The sequence below is a fragment of the Taudactylus pleione genome, unplaced genomic scaffold (assembly GCF_031769625.1).
Source record: "Taudactylus pleione unplaced genomic scaffold, aTauple2 ptg000218l, whole genome shotgun sequence".
NCBI classification, from domain to species: domain Eukaryota; kingdom Metazoa; phylum Chordata; class Amphibia; order Anura; family Myobatrachidae; genus Taudactylus; species Taudactylus pleione.
In genome coordinates, this window is record NW_028284620.1 from 1219896 (window position 1) to 1244227 (window position 24332).

Genomic DNA, 24332 nt, shown 5'->3' on the forward strand with positions numbered 1-24332 from the left:
AGTCCACTGTTGACGAAACAAGTTTCTTTTTAAGTCGCTAACCACAACATACACTGATCAGGTTGAGCAGACACCTCGTTGTTGTGAGGGGGAGGCTATAAGACATTTGCATACCTTCTCTAATTATATATCTCTGGTACACCACATCACTGGTGCTCTAGAAACCTCACAGAAAAAAAAAATATATATATATATATATATCAAAGCACTGGCAGGCAACACTCATATCCACAACAGATCCACATACACATTTCTAACTAGACTTTACAAAAAAAAACTAAGCTTCGGATTTGCTGTCGGGTCTATGTTCATCATCGGCTTTGTGAACCCAATGTTTACCAAATGTAAGCCTAAATGTTAAGTTCCCCCGATAACGGAATAGATGGCCCTCAGTTTGCAATGAAAAATGTCTTCTAAAACATGTCTCTTGTGTAAAAGCTGTTAATAAATGAATTTATACATCAAAAGTGCTGTGAGATCTTAGTAATAAAGGTCAACGTGTCCAGGTAATATAATTGCAGATTCACTTATACAATATCTAACAGGCCAGACTGACAATGGTGATTGATGTAAAGACACCTGCTGTATCCTAATATGATGGTTTCAGAGGGTACATTTGAACAATATCAGATCACAAAAATAGCTTCAGTGTCAGAAAGCCACACAGATAATGAAGCATATACACTCTGCTTTTATGATGGTCAATGGACAGAGCTGGAAACACTGACACTGACTCAGAATCAGCTACAATCTTGTGTTACAGTGTTTAAAAGATAAGTTGTAACAAAGTCTCTCTTAGCAATATCTTCAATGAAAAGGTACACTATAATATCCCCACAGTACTCACAATTTAGCAACATCTATTCCATTGTAAGACTAAATCAAACATTACCATTCAGCTTGATGGTAATGACAAGCACTAACTTGTTTAACCAAATATAAATGGGAATTATCCATATTAGATGTTAGGTTGCCAAACATTTATTGGAACTAAACAATTCATCTCCTTTTTATGTGCACTTCAAAAATGCAATAAACATCTTATGAAGTAATTATTGAAGATAGAGACAAAGCTCAATCTATCAGTACATTATATATAAAAATATAAATAAAAGATTGAAGGTGGGGATACTATAGTGCAAGCAAGTTGGAACAATGTTTTTACGGTTTGCAACATTCTAGGTCCAAAGTTTAGGAGGTGATTGTACACTCTGGAAAGCACTAAGCATACCGGTAGGTGCACTTCAGGAAGCAATAAGGATTCACATTTCATGAAGATTTGAAATGATGATATAAAAAGTTTGTGGCTAAATTCTTAATTAGTTAGGATGATTGCACAGACAATTATTAAATATGCGGTCAATACATCAGGAATCAACTGTGGCAATTCTGCCTTTTGCAGATGATTGTATAAAAAAATCTATAATGTATGGGATCACTGATGTGTAAAAATTTGTATAAAAATCTATAATGTATGGGATCGGAATCGATGAATCAGGTTGTCCAACATGTTAGATTTTGCCGGCCAATCAGCGCTGTGGATTGCCAGTGTATGGTACCGATCAGACATTTTGCAGACCATTACTAGTAAAATGATGAGCCTTTCACGATTGGCAGATTAGTTCTTTGCTGAAAATGATCTGCGAATCGCTGGTACATATCGGCAATTTATCGGTGCATATTGGTGGATTGGAGAATCTTTAAAACAGAAAAAAAAAGATTGTTCTCATTTCCTCAGGGAATGGGTCAGGGATCTCTCTCTCTCACTTTCATGACTTTGGTCAGCTTCCTCTCTGTCAGAACAGGGCAAAGGACTGATACTCCTCCCAATGACACAGCCGCCATACCTTCTGTTTCTTACTCCCCCCCTCTACTCCTTCCTTTCACTTCTGCTCCACCCCCAACCTCCCCCCATGTAGGCCAACCCTTCCCAGTCTCCAGCACATTGACTACCGTGTAAAAAGCAGACAGTGAGCATGCCACAATGGATATTTTAATGCACCAAAGTCCATGCAGACAGCATCTTTGTGGAAATCTTTGAAAATGAGTCTGGTATTAAGGCCCTGATTCAGAGCCGGACGCTCTGACCAGAGCGCTCGCTCTGAATCCGGGCCCTCCTCCATTAAAATGGAGCGTCCTCCTGGACGCTCGTATAGCTGTGGGTCACCATCCACAGCATATACGAGCGTCCAAAAAGATGGTCGCGATGGTCTTGACCATCGCGACCATCGGACTTGCGACGGAAACCCTGCGGTAGGGTTTCCCAGCCACAAGCCCTGGAGTGATTTTGGCTCTATCAGAGCCAAAATCACTCCCACTGACATCACTAGTGATGTCAGTTGGGCCGGCTTCAGACGGTAGGCGTTCCCATGGGAACGCCTCCGTCTGGCAGGCACGCCCACCAAAGGGGCGTGCTGTCAGTCACCTTCGACAGCACGCCCCCTTTGGTGCGAGACCCGGAGCGACAGCTTGGCTGTCGCAGTCCGGGTCTCGCGCATGCGCACGACGGAGCACCCTCCGTCGTGCGCATGCGCAGTGGGGAACATTGACCCACTTGCGAGCGTACTGCCGCTTGCGAGTTGGACTGAATGACCCCCTAAGTACATAAGAAAGACAGATACACAGACCAAGTCAAATGTAATTTGCCAAGACATGCGTTAATGTCTGTGAGCACCAGTCTGTGTGCCAGAGCATAGCATGCCAAAATACATTCTAGAAAAGTTTTATTTATATATTATCACTTCTATTATGTAGCAATTTGTCACTTATTCTATCTCTAAAACTTCTTTTGTCCATGGTGTACAGTCTGTACCCAATGCCTACATATATCAGTTCCTTAATTACATTATACATTAATTTTATGTAGCATGATTTAAATGTTAAATGTTACCAAGAAGGTTAAACAAATGCTTGTTTGTGTGAGGAACCTGACTAAAATGCTATGTAGTACACATATGTGTTTATTACAATGATGGTCTTTCCTTGTATTTATTACTAAATTGTATAAGAAGAACTTACTAAATAACCTTTGGATATAAACGGTAAACTGACAGGCTGAACACACTGGAGAATTGGTCATTCACAGCCGCACTAATTGTTACCAGAAATGAAACCCAAGGGATCTCATTATTTATCAATACGGCAATTTAAAATATTCAGTATAGTTAGTTTGCAGACATTTGTGGCTTCCGGATCACAGTAATAATATTATTAAAGTGTGATTGTTAAACATTCTTACTGCTGAAGCACCACAGGCTAGTATGTATAGGGCTGATGCTATGCGGTACTTTTTACGTATATCTATATTTTAAAATCTAAAATCATAGAATCCTCAGAAACAAGATGTATTTGAAAAAAAAAATGCTCCTTTGTGTTGACAAATCAGAAGGTGATTTTACTGCATGTACCCTCTGTAAGCATTGCTGGAGGTTAAATTGGTATCCTGATATCATACAGCTTTAATTTAAAGGTTGGTACATGCCCTCCTGAAAGTTTTCACAAATGTATTGTTCTATATTTAATAAATACATTGTTCTCTCTTTTGGGCTTCCTACAGTGTGTTTAGCCATGTCTTTGGATTCTCTAGCATTGTTGCTTATATTTGTTGCTCTCTAATACTACACAAAGCTGCTCTCTGAATGAAATGGTTTCTAATATAGACCAAATGGGGAAGCTGTGTTCTATCATACAGTGCACTATGAACAATGCATTTAGTTTGAGTTACATCGGGTACAAGCCAGTATCTCCAGATAAAAGTTGTCAAGTTTCTGTGATACATAATGTTGTGAACTGTATGAGTAGGAGGAATATTTTATATATTTAATATCCTAATAGTTGTAGGTTATGTCTGACTGTAAATGTGTGGGTCAGGGAGCTGTGCACTTCTCGGCTTGGGTACTGTGGCATGAACTCCACGAACAAGACTCTCCTGCAGGAAAGGGGTTTTTATATAATAAAACTGGTCTGTACCAGAATAGAAGAATATACCCTCCAAAATCCCATTTTCTGCACTTACTGTAGGGTCTGATTCAGTGATGTACGCTAATGCTATTGCAGCTGCGATCCCAAACGTAACTACTGTGCGCAAATATGTCGCAGATTGTATTGAGATCCCCACCTGCGGCTTTGTAAATCCAAGCATCTGCGTACAAAGACGCAGCATCCCTCGCCAATCATTCGATTATCGCTGTTCTGAGTAACCTTATGGCTAGTTAGAATGGCCACTGGAACTGAGATGCCGGAGGCATTTGTATTGCATACGGGATCACAGGCGCAGGCTGACACGTTTGCATTTTTTGCCGTAACTCCCCACTCCCTCCCACAAATGCTCCCTGTCAATCACACTACAAGTAAAAAGTTGCTGCGAATGACTACGGTAATGTACCATGATGCATGCACAGTGCGACTTACATACATGCGCAGTTTGCCGATAATCGCTCTACTGCGTAAATATCGGCATTATGTACATCATCAGGCCCTTAGTCTGTTGGACTCCAAAACAAGCTGGACCCGTTGGGATTCCTAGGTTCTCTCATGACTCCAACCCTTACTGCTCCTGAATTCCCTTCTTGAAAGAGCTTCAGGAGATTACTATGACACACTTGATTGTGTTTCCCAGTTGAAGAGGCTTACACATTACTGGACCTACAGACTCTATTATCTCAACGGGCCCTTGCTAGTGAGCAAAAGACTTGCCCTTTCTTGAAGGAACAGACAGCAGTACTCTGTCGCTGGTTTAAATAACCAGACCAGTACGGCTTTGTAATTGCCTCCATTGGGCTTCCGCAAGGTCCCTACCAACACGCTCAGATGGAAACTACACACCAAGAGGCCGATTCTGATTCGGACGCAGACATGGCCGCAGCCGCGTCTTTTGTCATAGTCATGTCTGTATCTTTATCCTAATGCTGCTACAAAGACCTTCCCAGGTGTAAATCCATGCTTCTGGACCATAGACGCTGACATACCGCGTGGCCTGTCTTTAGACGCAGCATCAGTCGCACCAGCGGAACATGCACCTGTCCTATGGGTGCAGTTTCTCCATCTGAGTATGGCCTCCAATATGAGTGGTCACCCATCTATGAAAGCAATTACATTCAGCGATACTCCCGCAACACGTGCGCAACTCTCCCGTAATACACAACATCTCTGTGCATCTTTATAGCCACCCACCCCGTTACCTTCCAGTCAGTGTCCATGAATGCCCCTTACATTTCTGCTATCATGCAGCGGCGTCACCAGGGGCGCACATCATCCACTGTGCCATAAGACAGGCAGGGGGCTGCCCAGTGGCTCCCAGAGCACTGGCCAAGCCCCCAGCATGATGAGAACCAGGGTCATGGCCCCAAAGCATCATGAATCATGGGGTGTGGCTTCAGTTGTATGAGGCCATGCCCCTTTCACAAGCAGAAGACCATAGCAGGGGTGACAGGATGAGTACAGCGCTCTGGGTGTCTCCAACCCCAGTGATGCAACTGCTACCATGCATCCAAATCTGTACTGCGACAAAATCGGGACGCATGCACAGTGCGACTTAGATGCACACACAGACTAATAACAAGTGGCAGTTCTGAAGCTGGGGCTGCACTTTTACAAAACTAAAAAGATGGGGAGCCACATAAACTGCACCCCCCAAATGCTCCCTGGCCACCCTAACATCACCGACCTGGGAATCAGAGGGAAGCCACCGGAGACCAGTTGGGTACAGTGCACACAGGACAGCAGAGCAGCAATGGATCACCCGCCCCCCAAATTTCATTGCCAGCCAGCTTCCATTAGCTAACTATCTGCCCACCTCCTAGTGATGCAGAGTCTGTGTCACTGGAGGATGGGCAGCTAGTTCTTCTTCATCCATGGCTTTTCCATTGTTTGTTTCCCAAGACAGCATACTAGAAGGGTAGCTTGTCCAGACTAGTGTCCTCTTTCATCAATTGCTTATAGAGGATCTTGTCAAAGAAAAGTCCCAATATGAGGACAACTGGTAGCCTCAGGACTATGGTGGCTACTACCTTGACTATTTGTGCTTTAATCATAAAAGGCAAGATGGTTTTGTCATGCACGTCAGTGGTTCTGTGTACACTTCAAACACAAATTTATATTTATACACCACAGGTTCTCAAACTTGGTCCTCAGGATCCCAAACAGTGCATGTTTCCAGGTCTCCCTACAAAATCACTAGTGAAATAAAAATGTGTCAGTGAGTAATGACTACACCTGTGCTCCTGCTGGGTGACCTGGAAAATGTGAACTGTGTGGGGTCCTGAGGACCACTTTGAGAACCTGTGATATACACAATACTGTGCAAAAGTTTTAGGCAGGTGTGGAAAAATGCTGCAAAGTAAGAATGCATTAAATGTTAGAAAAGTAGAAGTGTTAATAGTTTCATTTTATCAAATAATAAAATGCAAAGTGAATGAACAGAAGTGAAATCTAAATCAAATCAATATTTGGTGTGACCATCCTTTACCTTCAAAACAGCATCAATTCTTCTAGGTACACGTGCACAAAGTCAGGGATTTTGTAGGATTATAGTCAGGTGTATGATTAACCAATCATACCAAACAAATGATAATGATCATCTTTTTCATATGTAGGTTGAAATACAGTCATTAACTGAAACAGAAACAGGTAGAGGAACAGCCAAAAGGCCCCCATACATCAGCAATCTGAAAACCACAATTGAACAATTTGAAGATTTATTGTCCAATTTTAGGATTTCCCAATCTAGCAATCTGCGCCCATACATCACAGATCTTTTTCAGTGATTTGCAGATCGATTGCAGCAAACACAGATCTGCCAATCTTGGAAGGCCCATCATTTTACTAGTAACGGTCTGCAAATCTGCTGATTATGTATATACACTAGCAATCTACAGCCCCAATCGATCTGTGAAATCCAACATGTTGGACAATCTGATTTAACAATTCCAATCACTTTTTGGTTGCAATCTGTGAAGCCCATACATTGCGGATTTATATACACAATCGATTGCAAATTGCAGATTTGCCACAATCGATTGCTGATGTATGGGGGCCTTAACTATGCTATAAAGGTGAGGTTGTGGAAGACAGTTTCATGTCACAGGTCATACACCATGGCAAGACTGAGCACAGCAAGAAGACACAAGGTAGTTATACTGCATCAGCAAGGTCTCTCCCAGGCAGAGAATTCAAAGCAGACTGGGGTGTCAAGATGTGCTGCTCAAGCTCTTTTGAAGAAGACACAAAGAAACAGACAACGTTGAGAACTGTAGACGCAGTGGTCGGCCAAGGAAACTTAGTGCATCAGATGAAAGACACATCATGCTTACTTCCCTTCGAAATCAGAAGATGTACAGCAGTGCCATCAGCTCAGAACTGGCAGAAAACCAGTTACACCCATCTACTGTTTGGAGAAGTCTGGCTAGAAGTGGTCTTCATGGAAAAATTGCGACCAAAAAGCCATACCTTCAATGTGGTAACAAGGCCAAACGACTCGACTATGCACGAAAACATAGGAATTGGGGTGCATAAAAATTTCAGCAGGTGCTCTGGACTGATGAGTCAAATTTTGAAATGTTTGGCTGTAACAGAAGACAGTTTGTTCGCCGAAGAGCTGGAGAGCGGTACAATAATGAGTGTCTGCAGGCAACAGTTAAGCATGGTGGAGGTTCCTTGCACGTTTGGGGCTGCATTTCACCAAATGGAGTTGGGGATTTGATCAGGATTAATGGTGTCTTCAATGCTGAGAAATACAGGCAGGTACTTATCCATCAGGCAATACCATCAGGGAGGAGTCTGATTGGCTCCAAATTTATTTAGAAGCAGGGCAACGACCCCATACAGCCAATGTCATTAAAAACTATCTTCAATGTAAAGAAGAACAAGGAGTCCTGGAAGTGATTATATGGCCCCCACAGAGCCCTGATCTCAACATCATTGAGTCTGTCCGGGATTACATGAAGAGATAGAAGGATTTGAGCAAGCCTACATCTACAGAAGATCTGTGGTTAGTTCTCCAAGATGTTTGGAACAACCTCCCTGCCAAGTTCCTTCAAAAACTGTGCGCAAGTGTACCTAGAAGAATAGATGCTGTTTTAAAAGCAAAAGGTTGACTCACCAAATATTGATTTGATTTAGATTTCTCTTCTGTTCATTCACTTTGCATTTTGTTAATTGATAAAAATAAACTACAGTATTAATACTTCTATTTTTGAAAGCGTTCTTACTTTGCAGCATTTTTTCCACACTTGCCTATGCAAAATGCAAATGAAATGAATTTGATAGTTTTATAATTAAAGCAGCAGAAGTGGTGATATTGCATAACTATAAATTATACATACAGGGTGAATCAGCCAGTGAATGAAAATTACAAGTGAATGAACATTTTCAGGTTTAATAACAGTAATCTTAAACTGAATTATATATCAAGAGGACTGCGCTAATAAAAAATCTGACAATTGTGAGATGACAGAAAAATAAACTCAGCAATCAAAGCTCCATTATTCACAGATAAATTATTTTATTTACTTGCAATTATTAGATATAACATAGAAATCTCTCATACTACATAAACATAAATAATCAATACACAATAAGTACCAGAATTAATTTTAAAAATAATAATAATTAGTAAAAAATAAATGATTAAAATGTATATATATGGTATGTCTATAAGTCCATACAAGAATAAATATTGAATAGCTGCACGTATATTGTAATGATGATAGTTATAGAAGAATGTCTTTGTGTGCACACATCATTTATATTGCAATATTGCGTGAATAATGTTATAGTAGTGATACTTAATCCAGTTAAAAGTTCCACATTTGATATCCAATTGGGCTCAGGGGCTGGCTGGCAACTTTTAGCCTGGGGGGCAAATGCATGCAGGCGGCCCTGGCAGAGGAGTAGCGTGTAGCCAGGGTGCCCGAATATCGTGAGTGCTACAGCGTCCCCCCCCCTCAAGTGTTCCAGGGAGGAGGCGGGTTCATATAGGATTAATGTAAAGTAAAAATGAAGATTAGGGGCAGCCCCGTCGTGGTGCCCATATGCATTGCCCCCCTGTGCCCCAGGAGAGGACCCCCTTATGCAGGCCTCCAGAATTGCCGGCATCCCGATTGTCAGGATTATAACTACATCCCATTTATACACCTCTCCTGCTGCTTGGTTGTAAAATTCTAACAATTCTTTCAATCTTTAAACCAAAGATGTATTTTAATAGTATACATAGTAATAATGACCGCACATGTCTGAAAATAGTTTTTATGTTGTATCTTCTACATGCACCATCCCACTAAATATGAGAATTCCCTTAACCGTTCATTCACTGTACGATTCACCCTATAAATACTTACAGGGCCATAATGAGGGGAGTGCGACAAGTGCCACAGACCTGGGTGCAAGGCTGAGGGAGCAGCACAGAGGAGTCTTGATGGCACAATTTCCCGCTTTGTGGGATGTCTCTCTGGGCAGGCATCCCCGTCACCTTCTTTAACCCACACCCGGGGTGGTATATTCCAGACTGTGTGGCAGAGTGGACAGCGGGCGGGGCTCTCTGTCACCACTCTCCTTGTTCACCTCCTACCTCGCCAACCTCTCTTTCTCTGCCCCCCGTCCCCTATCCATTCTTGTCGTGAGCTGGCAACGTGGGTCGCATCGGCGGGTACACATAGTACTGTGTGTACCCACCTTTAGGAGCTGATTGGTTGGTACTTTATTTCCGTCCACCTTATCTCTCTCCAATGCTTAGTACATAGACCGCTTTATCTCTCGCAATTTTAGCTCTCTCCTAGCTTTCATGAATACCCCCCTAAATCTGGTAACTAACACCTCTGCCAACAAATGGGGGGCCACGAGTGTTCTTTCTCGTCCAGGGTGCTATAATGTCAAGTTATGGATCTGAATTCTTAATACTTACCAGGCTGAATCGTAGATTAGAGGACTTGACTACTGTTTCTGCCATTCCCTATGAAATTGGAGACAATAAAATAAATAATGTTAATGGTTAGAAATGAATGTATAACACATATTACTACTTAATCTACAAATAATTTTCTAAAAGTGTTACATGTATGTTTCTTTATCGCACAGTGCCGCATCCCACACATTTCCATTGGTAACTTCATCAAAACACTTGAAAACAGTCATGTTTTTTTCTATTATCACTTTTGCTAGAGCTAACAAGTAACTTCTGAAAACCCATTAATCATCTCTCTCTTCCACGTGGCTGATGGTATACCACTTTGTTGGAAGCAATGGTAATTTTGGAGAGGAATTAACTTACAGTATGCCCACTTACCTCCTCTAGGGTGATTTTATTAATTCATTATTTTATTTATTTGTCTATCTCTCTATCAATAGCTCTTTCAAATAGTGTTTATATATTATGCAGTGCTTTACATATATGTAAAAATATAGAATATTCATCATTCACAACAGTCCCTTACAGTATAAATTCCCTAAGACATGAGGACACATGCAAGGGTTAATTTTTGTCAAAAACTAATTAACCTAGAACTAGGGAGGAGCCTAGAACTAGGTATCTGCATTGTGACGTCATTCACAGACATAGGGCCATATTCAATTAGAGGCGAAAATCCTTTTTCGCCTTTTTTTTGGTGAAAGTATCGCCTAAAAAAACTTTTCGCCTAATTCAATTCCATGGCGATTTCGCCTAAGCAGAAACTCAATGCATTGAATTCGACAAAAAAGATTCTCCAATGAATAGCAGGTGAAAAGAAATGCAAAATCTTTATTTTGGGGTGCAAACGTGGGGAAACGACTCAGAACCCTTGGCACAGCCCCCCAAAAGACAAATCTGCAAAGAAAACCTAAGAACACCCCAAAAAATACATCATTTTTGGGGTGAAAATTTAAAAAGTGGGGGACAAGCATAAAACTAGTGAAATAGGCTTCTTGGGGAAGGTGCAAGTATGGGTCAGGTGTTTTTGGGAATGGAGGTGAACGCAGCACGTAGACTTTTCACATTTTTTAAAAGTTAACTTTATAGACATAAAAATATGCTAGCACCCATTTTCATGTACCCCAAATTTGACTGGACTACTTATTTTCACCAAAACATACAGCTTTATGCCATTCTTCACCACTTTTACAAAGACGCTAATAGCAAGCAATGTACACAACTTAAGTACCCAAAACAATCTTATTAGGGCCATTAGTACACATCTATATTGATTCCCTATGTTAATGTATCTTTTTCTGGGGTACAGACTGATTTCCCCAATTCTTTCAGTACTTTTCGCCTGTTCCGCATTCGCCCATTTCCATTTTCGCCTGTTTTGCAATTGAATTAGACGAAAAGCGGGGACGCGCACTGAATGAATTCGCCTCTGAAACAGGTGAATGAGGCAGAAAGTCGGACAGGCGAAGGCTTTCCTACTTTTCCCCTCTAATTGAATATGGGTCATTATGTCAGCTGTGCAGCACAGCCGATGGCCGATATATCTGCAGATATATTGGCACATCGTGCTGAATGTACAGGTGGTCAGCTGACCGCCTGTACACTTACTGCAGAGGCCGCCAGTGACTGACATCATGTAATGTCAGACACGACACATCAGGCCGAGGATTAGTAAGTGTGTATGCACCGGTAGATGGGATGGTGGATCAGCCAGATGTGCACAAAAGGTCTTGGACAGTTTTTTCTCTCAGACCCAGTCCGTTTGATTATTTCACGATAGAGATGAGCGGTTCGGTTTTGACTCTGTTCTTTTCACCCAATTAGCACAAGTTTTGATTCATCTTATTGGCTATCTAAAGCACGAGAGAGCCAGATAGCATATAAGCTACCATTTTTGAGATGCAGCATAACTGAGTAAAACCAAACCAAGAATGCATATTACTGCTGGGGCAAAAAGGCTGGAAAGATTTGGCCAATTTGACTAAGGCTTGCAGAAACAAGAATACGATTTTGGTGATTAATGACCCAACCACGTGAGCACGCCATTCCTTCATTTCTCACATCATATCCCTCCTCCATAAGGCAGATGAAAATTGGGATGTAGTCAGCATCCCAACAGTCAGGATGGCGATGGTCACAATACCGACAGCAGCATCCTGACAGAATACTGACCGATTGCGGATGTAAGTATTAGGGTAATGGGGAGGGTTAGGCACTAGGGGGAAGATTAAGGATAGGTTGCGGGATGGGAGGGATAGGATTAGGCTGCAGGATGAGAGGGTTAGTGCTAGGCTGTGGAATGTGTGGGTTAGGCTATAGGATGGGAGGGTTAGGGTTAGGCTGTGGGATGGGTGGGTTAGGCTGCAGGTGTGGTGGCTTAGGGTTAGGCTGCGGGAGGGGAGGGTTAGGCTGTGGGAGGGATGGGTTAGGGTTAAGCTGTGGGAGGGGTGGGTTAGGGTTAGGCAGCGGGAGGGGAGGGTTAGGGTTAGGCAGCGGGAGGGGAGGGTTAGGCTGTGGGAGGGGAGGATTAGGCTGTGGGTGGGGTGGGTTAGGGTTAGGCTGTGGGAGGGGTGGGTTAGGGTTAGGCAGCGGTAGGGGAGGGTTAGGCTGTGGGAGGGGTGGGTTAGGGTGGGTTAGGGTTAGGCAGCGGGAGGGGTGGGTTAGGGTAAGGGTTATAATACTTACACAAAACTGTCAGGATTCTGACTGTCAGGACACCGCTGTCAGTATTCTGACCGTCGGCATCCTGACCAACAGTATCCCATAGCGAACCCGTTAAATTCTAATAGAGAGAGTTAGTGGATATAATGAAATTCTAGTATAGCAATAATCCTTATTAGCCTCATGGGTTTAGTGGTGAATATTATATTATAAACCACATGGTTTCTGGACCAAATTTTCCCATCAATATGCCAGCTGAGAGGGGAGATTGGCCATGAAATCTCACATATAGGATTAGATACAAAAACACATTGCACACAGTAAAACCAAGGAAACCTAATGTATTCATTATGTGACCTCTGAAAACACAGAATGATCCCAGATTTAATTAGGTGTACAGTATCTTAGAAAAGAGGTGAATGTTTATGTAACAGTTAATATCTGTTCATTTGTAATTCATTAAGAAAGTTTAGTTATGGTTTTCAGTATTTTGTGTGGTTAGTGGTAAAAGTTCAGTAATAAATCCATATAAATTCTATGAAATGTGAAAATTGGCCAAACATTTATATAACCACTGTAACTATGGGGGTGATTCAAGGTCCCATGCTATTGCTATTGCAGCTGTTACCATGGTAGCATCTGCGATAGCACTATTATGGTAATGCAGCAGGAGTTATCACGCCTCCTGCATTCATTACTGTTTCGAGCTGCGTCCATGACGCAGTATCGGAAAATCTGCGTATTCCTCTGCTGGCTTCATTGACCATAGGGTCACTGAAGCCGGCAAATGCATTTGCTCAAAAGAGGCCAGGAAATCTCCATCAGCCAACGGATATAATGGCCTTTTCCCTTTCCTCCCAGTGACAGGCATCCGTTTGGGGAAACTGAGGCCGTTGCGGGCATCAGAAAGTCAATCACTGTCTGCTGCCAATCTACATGCGAACACGCAGGACCCGTAATGCACATGCACAGGACAGGTCTTGCACCGGCGCAGACCGGCACAATTTGCAGATGTGCGCTAACCATCGGGCTAGTGCAATTTTCTGAATAAGCCCCTAAAACTCCCTAATTAAAATTTTAAACCTGAGCTCCTTGTCACCATCAACAATAATCACAAACAGAAATACAGTATATCTGTATTTCATCGAAATTCTATCTATCTATAAAACTGAATACAACAGACAGTCTCATAAAAATGGCTATGGGAAAGGTTACAAAACTTCAGCTTTCAATAATGTATTAATGTTGCACTAACAGTAATGGACAATGAACTCAGAATAGTCCCGGAAAAAAAGCTACATGTAGGGGCTCAACCTATAGATGGTAGAAGGTTAGTAACATGTAACATAGCGGTAGAAGTGTAGCAGTAAGCCTTTTATGACAATTGAAGCTAATGAAATGTACAGTAAGTGTTGTGTACACAATTATCTTGCTACTTGAACCAGTAAAACTCACAAAGATGCCTCCGTGTCCCAGCGTCCCAACAGTGACAAAACGAGCTGGCAATGACGTGCCTACCTAAAAACAATAAACAGAAAATAACTACATGTCATATTATTCTTCTTTTATACCACATTATAGAAAAACAAATGTATTTGAAACCTTTTTGATGTTATTGTGTTAGTAGATAATGTAAATCAGTATACCTACAACAAAATCCACTTTAGTATATTACTTTCATACATAAATTTAATTTTCAACAGTTTTATATATATTTTTACTCTGTAGTTTACTGTCACCGCTTAAAATCTTAACATCATTCAAGTATATACATATTGTAATTAGTAAGTTATTATTACAATTAACATGGAAGTTGCCTAATTACTGTTTGAACTTTGCATGTGAACAGAAAGAACAATGTCTGCTTTCATTTTAAGATACATGGGGGCCCATTTATCATTGATCGCTTTTGCAATGCAATCAGGGCATGCCTGTAACGCCCCTGATCGCACCTTGCAAAAAGCGATCCTATCAGCCGGACGTATCATCCGAGACATGCAGAGACTCTGCGATGTCTCCGGAGAGCGGCCGGCCAGCGCAGGGGGTGGTGCGCATGCGCAGTACTGTGTACTGCACATGCACATCCACCATAGCCGCTACAGCGGCTAACACCATGTTCAGATGGCGTTATCTGCCGGGGCCAATATCTGGAATGTATCGCATTCTGGATATTGGTACATTTGGCAGCATCGCTTCCCCCAATAGAAAACTATGGGTGAGGCGGCTGCCAGCGGCAATATAGGGATAACAGCAGGTATCGGAGATACCTGCTGTGGTCCTGTAGCAGGGCTGAGTGTACCAGTGCGGTCACTCACCCTGCTACTAGGCATCCTCACCCTCCACGCCTGGATGGTGGGGGTGCCTTGGGGCAGCGGGAGCCCCGGGCATCAGAGTGGGGTGGGATCCGGAGAGATCCCAGCCCCGTTCGAGCGTGTGGAGGGGCCCATCCGCAAGCTGGCTGTTGGGCCAGGATCGATCGTGATCCCACCACCCATCCGGCGCAGCGGGCATGGAGGTAGTGGCAGATTGCCGCCGCTACTCCACGGACGTGATGGCAAGTCTGAATCTTGGTGGATTCAGACTCAGCCAATCAGCACGTGCCCCTTTGAATGTGGCGCCGATTGTGAACCAATCAGGGCTCACAGATCGGCAGCCAGCAGGGGATGGCCATGGCGAGCCAATCGTAGCTTGCCACGTCATCACCCCGCCCCCTGGCGTCGGCTTGAATTAGCTGGCGCGAGGAGGGGACAAAGAGTGCGACGGCCGGGACGGAGCGGTGAAGAGCTCCCGAAGATAGGAGAACGAAGACGACGGAAGTCCCGCAGGGCGGCGGCCATCGAAAAAGAGCTCACCCAGGTCGCCGCCCGCCGGGCGAAGAGCTGCAGACCGGCGCCCACCAGGAGTGAAGACGCAAAAGAGCTAGCCCGGCCACTGCTGCCCAGGTGAAGACTGCAGGAAGCCTGGAGGTGGCGGACGTTGTTCCACCTCCGGTGAAGACCACGCTGAGGCTGGGCCAAGCTCAGCTCCGCCAGAGGCCCCAGGACTTGTAAGTCCCTCACACCTCCCTAGACCACCAGGGTTCGGCGCTAGGCCGTGTCTCATTGCAATTCGGCGCTAGTCCTTGTCTCATTGTAATTCGGCGCTAGGCCGCGGGTCATTGTAATTCGGCGCTAGGCCGTGGGTCATTGTAATTCGGCGCTAGGCTGTGTCTCATTGTAATTCGGCGCTAGGCCGTGGGTCATAGTAATTCGGCGCTAGGCCGTGTCTCATTGTAATTCAACCCTTTGGACCTTGGGTCACTGTAATTCGGCGCTAGGCCGTGTCTCATGGTAATTCGGTGCTAGGCCGTGTCTCATGGTAAGTCGGCGCTAGGCCGTGGGGTATGTTAATTCGGCACCAGGCCGTGGTCACTGTGAGTCGGTGTTAGGCCATAGGAGTTGTTGCTGTCGGCGTTAGGTCGTGATCTTTGTAGTTCGACGCTAGGCCTTGGACAAGGGACAGTCAGGCTAGGCCACAGGTACGCAAGGGCAGAAGGCCCTAGAAGCATCGTGAAAATTGGTCAGGCCCCCATCAAAGGTAGACCGGGCTGGGACCAGGACGTTCTCCCCCTCAGTCAGGCCCCCATTAAAGGTAGGCTGTTGGTAAGTCGCTGTGTCACCCACAGTCAGGCCCCCATTAAAGGTAGGCAGTGGTAAGGCATCTGTTATTGTATCGGGTCCTATGGGGGGCTCTTGCTGTTGTGTTCATCTACATGTGCTGAGATCAGGACTCGTCCAGCAAAGGGACAAGATTATTTTCGGTGAGCGTAATTGCTTTGTGTGCTGTTTGTGTTGTGTGTCACCCAACTTCCCTTTTCCCTGTCGGGCGTTTTCACCCTTGTGCTTGGCATGTAGGTGTAGCCAGTCTGAGGCCTAAAGTGCCAATGATGACCATCCACTGATCCCAGTGGAGGTCACCCCGCCTCAGCACCTTGTTCTTTTCCAGGGCCAGGAGTGGAAACCCAGTTCTCGACTGTCCGCATCCGACCTGTGTTCCAGGACCGTCGACGGGAGCGCCCTCGGCGGCCTGAAGGTGAGAGTCTGGGAGTCAGGAGGTAAGTGTCCGAGTCCACCGGCACCGCAGCCGAGGTTCCACACACAGTTCAGGGGGACCCCCCACCTCTTACAGTCCCTTCTTAATACATCTGAGGGATACTTAGTATTTGAGGTAAACCCCCGAAAACGTGTGTTTTCGGGGATTTTACTTCAAATACATTCTGATAAATGGGCCTCTTGTCACAGCAGTGTTGCTCACCATCAGCTTCAGCTCAGAGGTACTGCAGGCTGCTTTGGCGTCTCCCTCAATGCTATACCCGTCAGCTCCATTCCCTGGGCGCCAGCATGTTTGCTAGGATCATATGATTGTTGTACCACCAATGGTGTAGCACTTAAGGATCAGCTGCTCCTACCGCCCAATCAGCAACCAGCAGTCTCTTTAAAAGGATCTACTGGATGGCTAGCTGGTTGCCTGTGCAATGTTGCTCTTAGCCAGCGTTCAGTGGCTCTGCAGCATATGTTTCAGGATTCTTCCTCCACTGTGTTACCGCTCACCAGCTCCACTGGTTCCAGTCCGGCCACCAACTCCACCGGTTCCAGTCTGGTCACCAACTCCACCGGTTCCAGTCTGGTTACCAGCATCACCAGTCCCATTCCGGTCACCAGCTCCACTGGTTCCAGTCTACCTACCAGCATCACCGGTTCCACTCCATTCACCAGCACCACTGGTCTCAGGGCCTGATTCAGCAAGGAAAGCACGGATGCAGACGCACGCACCCGGCAGCTGCGAGAATATGCTAATGAATGCATACGCATGGCAAATCGCAGCACAAAGATGCAGACGCCCAGCACTACATAATGCCGCCCCCTTTACCGTCTGCTAACGTCCGTACTGATGTGCAAGGCAAAGAAACCATTGGGAACATTGAGTAACATCGGAGCAGCATGCAGACTAAAGGCAGACCTGACCCTGCCGCAGGAGTTAAGATACTTCCTGCACGCAGAGGGACGCCAGGCTGCGTCCATCATCTCAGTGGCTAATTTATGCATGCACCTGTAAAGGTGTGCGAACGCACTGGTGCACCCGCGTTCGGCCAACCACTCCCCGTATCCACTCAATAACGGCACTTCCTGTCAATCACTTTTCCCTGGGTCTGCTTATTCACTGCGCTTGCTTTTGTGGATGCAATGAGCGGTACGCACACTGCGACCCAGACACATGCGCAGACTGCAAACATCGGCCGACTACATGCGTCTGCATCCGTGCGTTCCTTGCTGAATCAGGCCCTCAGTCTGGTCATCGGCTCCACCGGTTCCAGTTCAGCCACCAGCATCACCGGGTTCCACTTCTTTCTCCAGCACCACCGTTTGCATTCCGGTTACCAGAATCACTGCATCCAGAGTTGTGCATTACCAGTCCAAGTCCAGCTTCTGTGATACACATAACTGGTCCCAGCCCGGTTCCAGAGTTGCGCTTTACCGATCCCAGCCCAGCTCCTGTGATACGCATAACCGGTCCAAGCCCGATTCCACAGTTGTGCTTTACCGGCCCCAGCCTGGTTCCCATGATACACATAACCGGTTCCAGCCCGGTTCTAGTGTTGTGCATCACCGGTCGCAGTCCGGTCTCCAAGATATGCATTACCAGTGCTAGCCCAGTTCCAGAGTTGGGCTTTGCCAGTCTCAGCCCAGTTCCAGTGTTACGCATTAATGGTCCCAGCCCCGTTTCCAAAGTACGCATTACCGGTTAAAGTCCGGCTGTAGTGTTACATTTCACTAGTCTCAGTCCGACTTTAGAGTACTGCATTGCTAGCTCCAGTCCAATTTCTAGTAGTACCGAACTACTGGGAAGATTTCTCAAAGCTTGGAGAGAGAAAGTGTAGAGAGATAAAGTACTAACCATTCAGCTTCAGTCATTTTTCAAACACGGCCTGTAACATGACAGTTAGGAGCTGATTGGTTGGTACTTTATCTTTCTCCACTTTATCTTAGTACATCAACCCCTTAGTCTGATCCTAGTTCAGTTTCTCTGCACTACTTCGTCCATGCACAGGAACTTTATCAAACCACATAGGGCCTGATTCAGACCCGGTCGCAAGCGCTGAGCGCTCGCAACCGGGTCGATGGTGGCCCACAGTGCATGCACACGACAGAGCCGGCTCTCTCGTGTGCATCCGCGAGACCCGCTAGCGATGGGCAATCCGTCGCTACGGGTCTCGCACCAAAGGGGGCGAGCTGTCAATGTTGAGTGACAGGTCGCCCCCTTTGGTGGGTGGGCGGGGGGGGTGGCTGCCCAAACGGAGGCGTTCCCATGAGAACGCCTGCCATTTGGGGGCGGCCACACTGACATCACGAGTGATGTCAGTGGAGAGATTCCGGCTCTGTTGACCATCGCGACCATCATCATGGCCGCTCGCAATAGCTGTGGGTGGTCACCCACAGCTATGCGAGCGGTCAAGAGGCCACACCAAAAAAAAAAAAAAACCCGGCCCTGATTCAGAGCGAGCGCTCTGTCAGAGCGACCGGGTCTGAATCAGGCCCATAGTTTTCTGCAAACATCTCTTATTCCAGCTCCAGTCCTATACCCCAGCCCGGGAAAGCAATCTAATCCAGGCCTGACAATTGGTATAAACTACTTAAAGGAAATGTGAATAGAAAAATTGCATATTTTCAACCATATGAAGATGTGTCCACCGCTGTGTGGGCAGCATATTCTCCTGGTATACTAGTTGTCATCATCATCATCATGTACTTGGAAGTAGTGTAATGCACCAATGTAATGGAACTCTTAGTTTATGGCTTTATATACCATTGTAACAGATCTTTTGAAACCTCTGTGTTCCATGTTGTTAGTCAAAACTGATCATGAAATGTGCAAGATCTCTAACAATATAAAGCCAGAGCGCAAATTAAATTAACCTTTACTGACGCGTTTTGTTGCAATTGTGCCCACAAGAAAGAGGTGGTCTTCAAGACTTAAATGTCCAATCAGATACTGATGCTTAATGATTCCTCAGGTGGATACATTTGAAAACAGGAGAGTATCTCCGGCGCTTAGAGAGGGCACTTTATAGATCAGGGTTGGGGAACTTTTTTTCTGCTGAGGGCCAATTTGTTAAATATAACATTGTTTGCGGGCCCTGTGCAGGCCACGCCCCTCTGTGTGATGTCACATGGGGTGGGGCCACAATCGCCAGTGATTACATCAATGCCCGGAGCATCCTTAGGATGCTCCGGGGAGCTGTTAGGATGCTTCAGACAATCACACCGCTGCCCTAAGGACGCTCCAGGCGGCACTGCTGCATAGATTTTGGCTGCAGAATCATTCTAGGCACACTGCTAGCCAGATGAGGCTAGCAGAAAAAAGCTCCAAGGGCCAGACCAAATGATTCCGGGGGCCTTATACGGCCCCCGGGCGTGAGGTTCCCCATCCCTGTTACAGCTCAAAACTTCATTGTGACACTCCGCTAAGCTAAACTAGTCCCTTACTCTCCATTGATGGGAGGTGAGCAATATAGGGATGCTAAAGGTAGTGTCAGCACTTAAGATATAAGTGGTCAAACACCCTCTTACCCAAACATGAAATATGGGCTGCAATTGACAAATAAGGGATGATCCAGCAAAAAATAGATAATTCATATTCAAATGATTAGATTAATGGTATCATGCTTCAATTTACTATTGTCATGGATAAATGAAATTTAAACATAACAAACTCATTTTTACTATTTTAGACAACAAAAGTTAGAGGAATAGTTAAAAATACAAATAATTAAATCAGGCTTAAAAAATAAAGCTTAAAAGAAAATTCAAATTCTCACTTAAAGTTGCAATGCGTTTCACAGCACCGTGCTGGCTCTGCTTCCACAGGCATTGCTGAATGAAAGTGAGAACAGACTGTGGCCCATCCTGTTATGATTGCCGCTCAGTGTCTCTGTGTGGTCAGAGATAGACTGTCTTTATACAGCCATTCAGGATTGCCCTTTTTTTTACCACGGTTTGCAGTTCCCTTCCAGCATCAGATGAGACTGTCAGGGAATTGCCAGCTTGGCGTGGCTGTGGTTGCATTTGATGCAATCACACCAGGCAAGTGGTTAAGGAGGAGAAACAGCTTGGGCATGGATCAGTGTTTCTGAAGTGTGTTCATGATCCTTGGCAAAGTGGCATTCCCCCAATGTGATGTGATCATAGCTCATGTATGGTCTCCTCTTTGCAGCAGCGCGTACACGTTTAAAAATTGATTTAGCATATGCAAGTAATGATGTTTAAGTAGTTTATCCAGGATGTGGAAATGGACCTGGCATTCTATATAAAACAGTTTACAATGGGAAGTCTGATTCCTATTATTTCCAGTGAGCACACTGTTTGCCTTGTTTATGCCAAAAAGTTTTAATTGGAAGTCTATCCTCAATTGATTAATGAACAATATAGATGTCTTTGCCTTAGATTGTTGATCACGGTATCACACAGTTGTAAGATTACTGCCTTGGTTACCATTTGATTGTTTTAGACCTAGGGTAAAAAAAATTTTCCTTGACAAAGGGGCGCACTTGGCCCCGAAACGTTGGTATTGTGAAAGATCACAATTAAACTTTTTTGATAGTCTCCTAGTGCCGTTGTTTTTCCAGCACGTGTACACATATATCTACTGGCACAGGAGCATTTTTCTTATTGTCTAGCAGAGTGCCGGTCCATTGGTCTGTTATATATATCATTCCATGACGATCCTTAGTTGAAAATATAAAAGTTGACTTCTGACACTGAGCAGAAAATAATGAATGCTTTTAGCACTTCCACAGTACATGTTATTGTACACAGGTAAAGTATAATAAAGCAATGATATATACTGTATAAGAACTAGAAGAGAGCAAAGAGAATTGGCAGTTAGAATTGTATAACTGTACTCCTGAATTGAAGGTAAATGAATACCAAGTAAAATATATCTCACATGTTGCTGGCCATGTATTCCTTTGTCATTCTGTCTTCTATCTGTGTAGGAACAGAACACAGTTTTTAGATTACTATTACCTAACACCTTAAAAATTGTTTTATTATACCTACTGCTGTTACAGTGCAATGTATCAAACTATGATTGGCAAAACCACCAGAACAAAATGAGAGTAGAGTAGACTCTGGATCACACCTACTTCCACACTCATTATTCTTAATCTCAAGAATTAATGAACAGGCCCATAATAACCTCACTAACCCAATAACTCATCCCAAAATGTCCTCACTTACTCTAAAATTCCACCAAATGCCACTCAAATTCCATACTAGTTGCAAAATGCCTAGAAAAGCACTTTCTAGAAAATGCCCCCTAGTGGAACTGTAGATCAAGGGGAGGCAAAGCCTCACCCCCCCCCCCTTATACAATGCAGATCCATGGAAGGCAAAGCCGGCTGAGAACTCAGGGAGGGGAGGGAAGGAAGCTGTGGCCATCCGAATGTGAGGGAATGCTCCCTCACATGACCTCAGATAATACATGTATTCCAAAACTCTTTTACATGCCAATCAAACCTCCTCATATGCCACACATATTTGCATGTACAGTATGTGTTATGTAGCTACCACCCAGTATAAGATAAACTTTAGCCATTGTAGCCTGTAGGCTACTTTCCTGTAGGCTACATTTACGGGAGAGGGATCCATAAGATCCCTCCCCATCAATGGCCGTTTGCACATGCCTGGTCTGATGACTGTGCGTGCTGAGTAGTGCAGCAGACTCTGAACCAGGAAGAAAAGTGATCACATTAGCTCACATATTACTTCCTACACATCGCGGTGACGGGATCCTGTCCCAGCATATGATTAATACATCTGTGTGAGACTTACTTTTGTTTTTTGCTGCGATAAGCGGCAATAAGAAATTATAATTATCGGCTCTAAAACCTGTTATTTAATAAATATGCCCCTTTGTGCCACTTAAATACAAGTTATATTGAGAGGAGCCATGTTGCTCTGAAAACCTCTATGGGGGAATGGGTGGGGAGCAGGGCCAAAAAGAAGGCAGTCACCATCAAAATATAAAAAATTTCAAGGGTGGTTGGTCTGGACACACTTTTCTTTTGCAGGCAGCCAATCAAACTGTTCGTTACGAGACAGGCCCACTTTCAACAAATCTGGCTGGCTGCTCGGATGTGACCATAGTGAAAAGCAGACAATGCAGAGAAACTGAAAGGAGACATGTTACATATCTGAGCTCACCTCTCATGACTCACATAAGGAGTTTTTATAAGTGTAAGTAATCACCGAAAATGCACCAATCGATATTAAGAATGCTCCTCTGACTGAGTAAATGGGTGACCAGGAGGTTATTTTGTCTTAAGAAAGATCCTGATGTTGATGTAACATTTATGGAAGTGATGAGTGATGTTTGTTTGGACTATCTAGTAATTAACTAAATTAGAATATTAGCAGTAACAAATAATGGTGGCAATCTTTTTAAGAAGGTTGAAATAAGCCATCATAGTTTGCCTATCACTTATTATTTGAATATTGGTGAAATTCTGCCACAAAGTCTAGAGCAATGGACCATGCGGGGACTGATAATCCAAATAGCCATCTTCTAGGGCAGGCCTGGCCAACCTGTGGCTCTTCAGCTGTTCTGAAACTCCAAGTCCCTTACCACTGATCAGTTGAAGCATGCTGGAACTTGTAGTTTCACAACATCTAGGGAGTGGGAACCACAGATTGGCCAGGCCTTTTCTAGGGATCTTGCAGTGAGTATAATACGGACCAGCTTCACAGACATCATGACTCTCCTGAAGAATGACATAACTTTTCCTCTAATAGGGTCACTTGAGCAAAAAGAAAAATTCCTTGATGTAAAATGGATACTAATTAAGGAGGGTTAGCAAAATCCAAACAGGAGAGAGCAACTGCCCTCTTGCTCTGGGCCTGCGTGGTAACATTATTATATCCAGCAAGTCATTGAATCCACCAATTCTGTTAAGGACAAATTCAGTTTGCACTCTTTTAATTGCTCATAAATTCTTATAATCTGTGAGAACCAATGTACAGTATGAAGTAAAATATGTAACTACTCTTTGGTGGAAAGAATTCGTAGTAGTAGAGAGGAACCTGGATCTTTGTTCGGTGTGAAAGGACCATGCCCTCCGAAGCACAAATTTGTGACGCAAACAAAACAGCTGTTTGTCACTGATGAGTTTGATAAAATTAGCTTTATAGTGTTGAAGTCCTGGATAAAACATCTCTACAAATTTGTGAAAGTAATGAATTTCTGGACGTCTCCTATATTTGGCACCGGCCAGGCTTTTAAGGATCCATTTGAAAGTTACAACTGAAACTGCTATCAAAACTTTAAGTAAGACTCAGGGGCCTATTCATCATCGGAGGCCGTATGGCCTCTGATGATTAAGTAATCATCTTGCTGCGAGGGAAACGTGACACCAGAGCAATTCATCATTGCCCAGGTGCGAGGACAGCTGCTCCGAAAAGCAGCTGTCCCCTCGGTTAGTATCACAGCTACAGAAGTAGCTGCGTTACTTACCTCCTCCCTGTCGTCCCGGGTACGCATGCGTGACCTTGGGTCACGCATGCGTACAGCCCCTGGGGAGGTAGTCAGATCTCGGATCTCTCTTCACGCATCCCCGGAAGTCCTTCCTGAAGGAAGGAGCGGGGATCCGAGAACAAGCGCCGTCTGAAGATGGCGCTTGTTCTCGGAAGCAAACTCCGAAAACTTGCAGTTTTTGGAGTTTGCTGAATATCTGGGG

General features: G+C 44.4%; 1 pseudogene across 1 annotated transcript in view; it reads right to left on the reverse strand.

The window, feature by feature from the left end:
* LOC148517348 (uncharacterized) overlaps nt 1–24332 on the reverse strand; it is a 165208-nt pseudogene that overhangs the window by 14859 nt on the left and 126017 nt on the right. Inside the window, exons 14-16 of the transcript XR_015879298.1 lie at nt 21545–21585; nt 14018–14080; nt 9899–9946 (exon numbers count right to left, since the gene is read on the reverse strand). The product of XR_015879298.1 is annotated as an uncharacterized LOC148517348 (transcript). The remainder of the gene's footprint in view (nt 1–9898; nt 9947–14017; nt 14081–21544; nt 21586–24332) is intronic.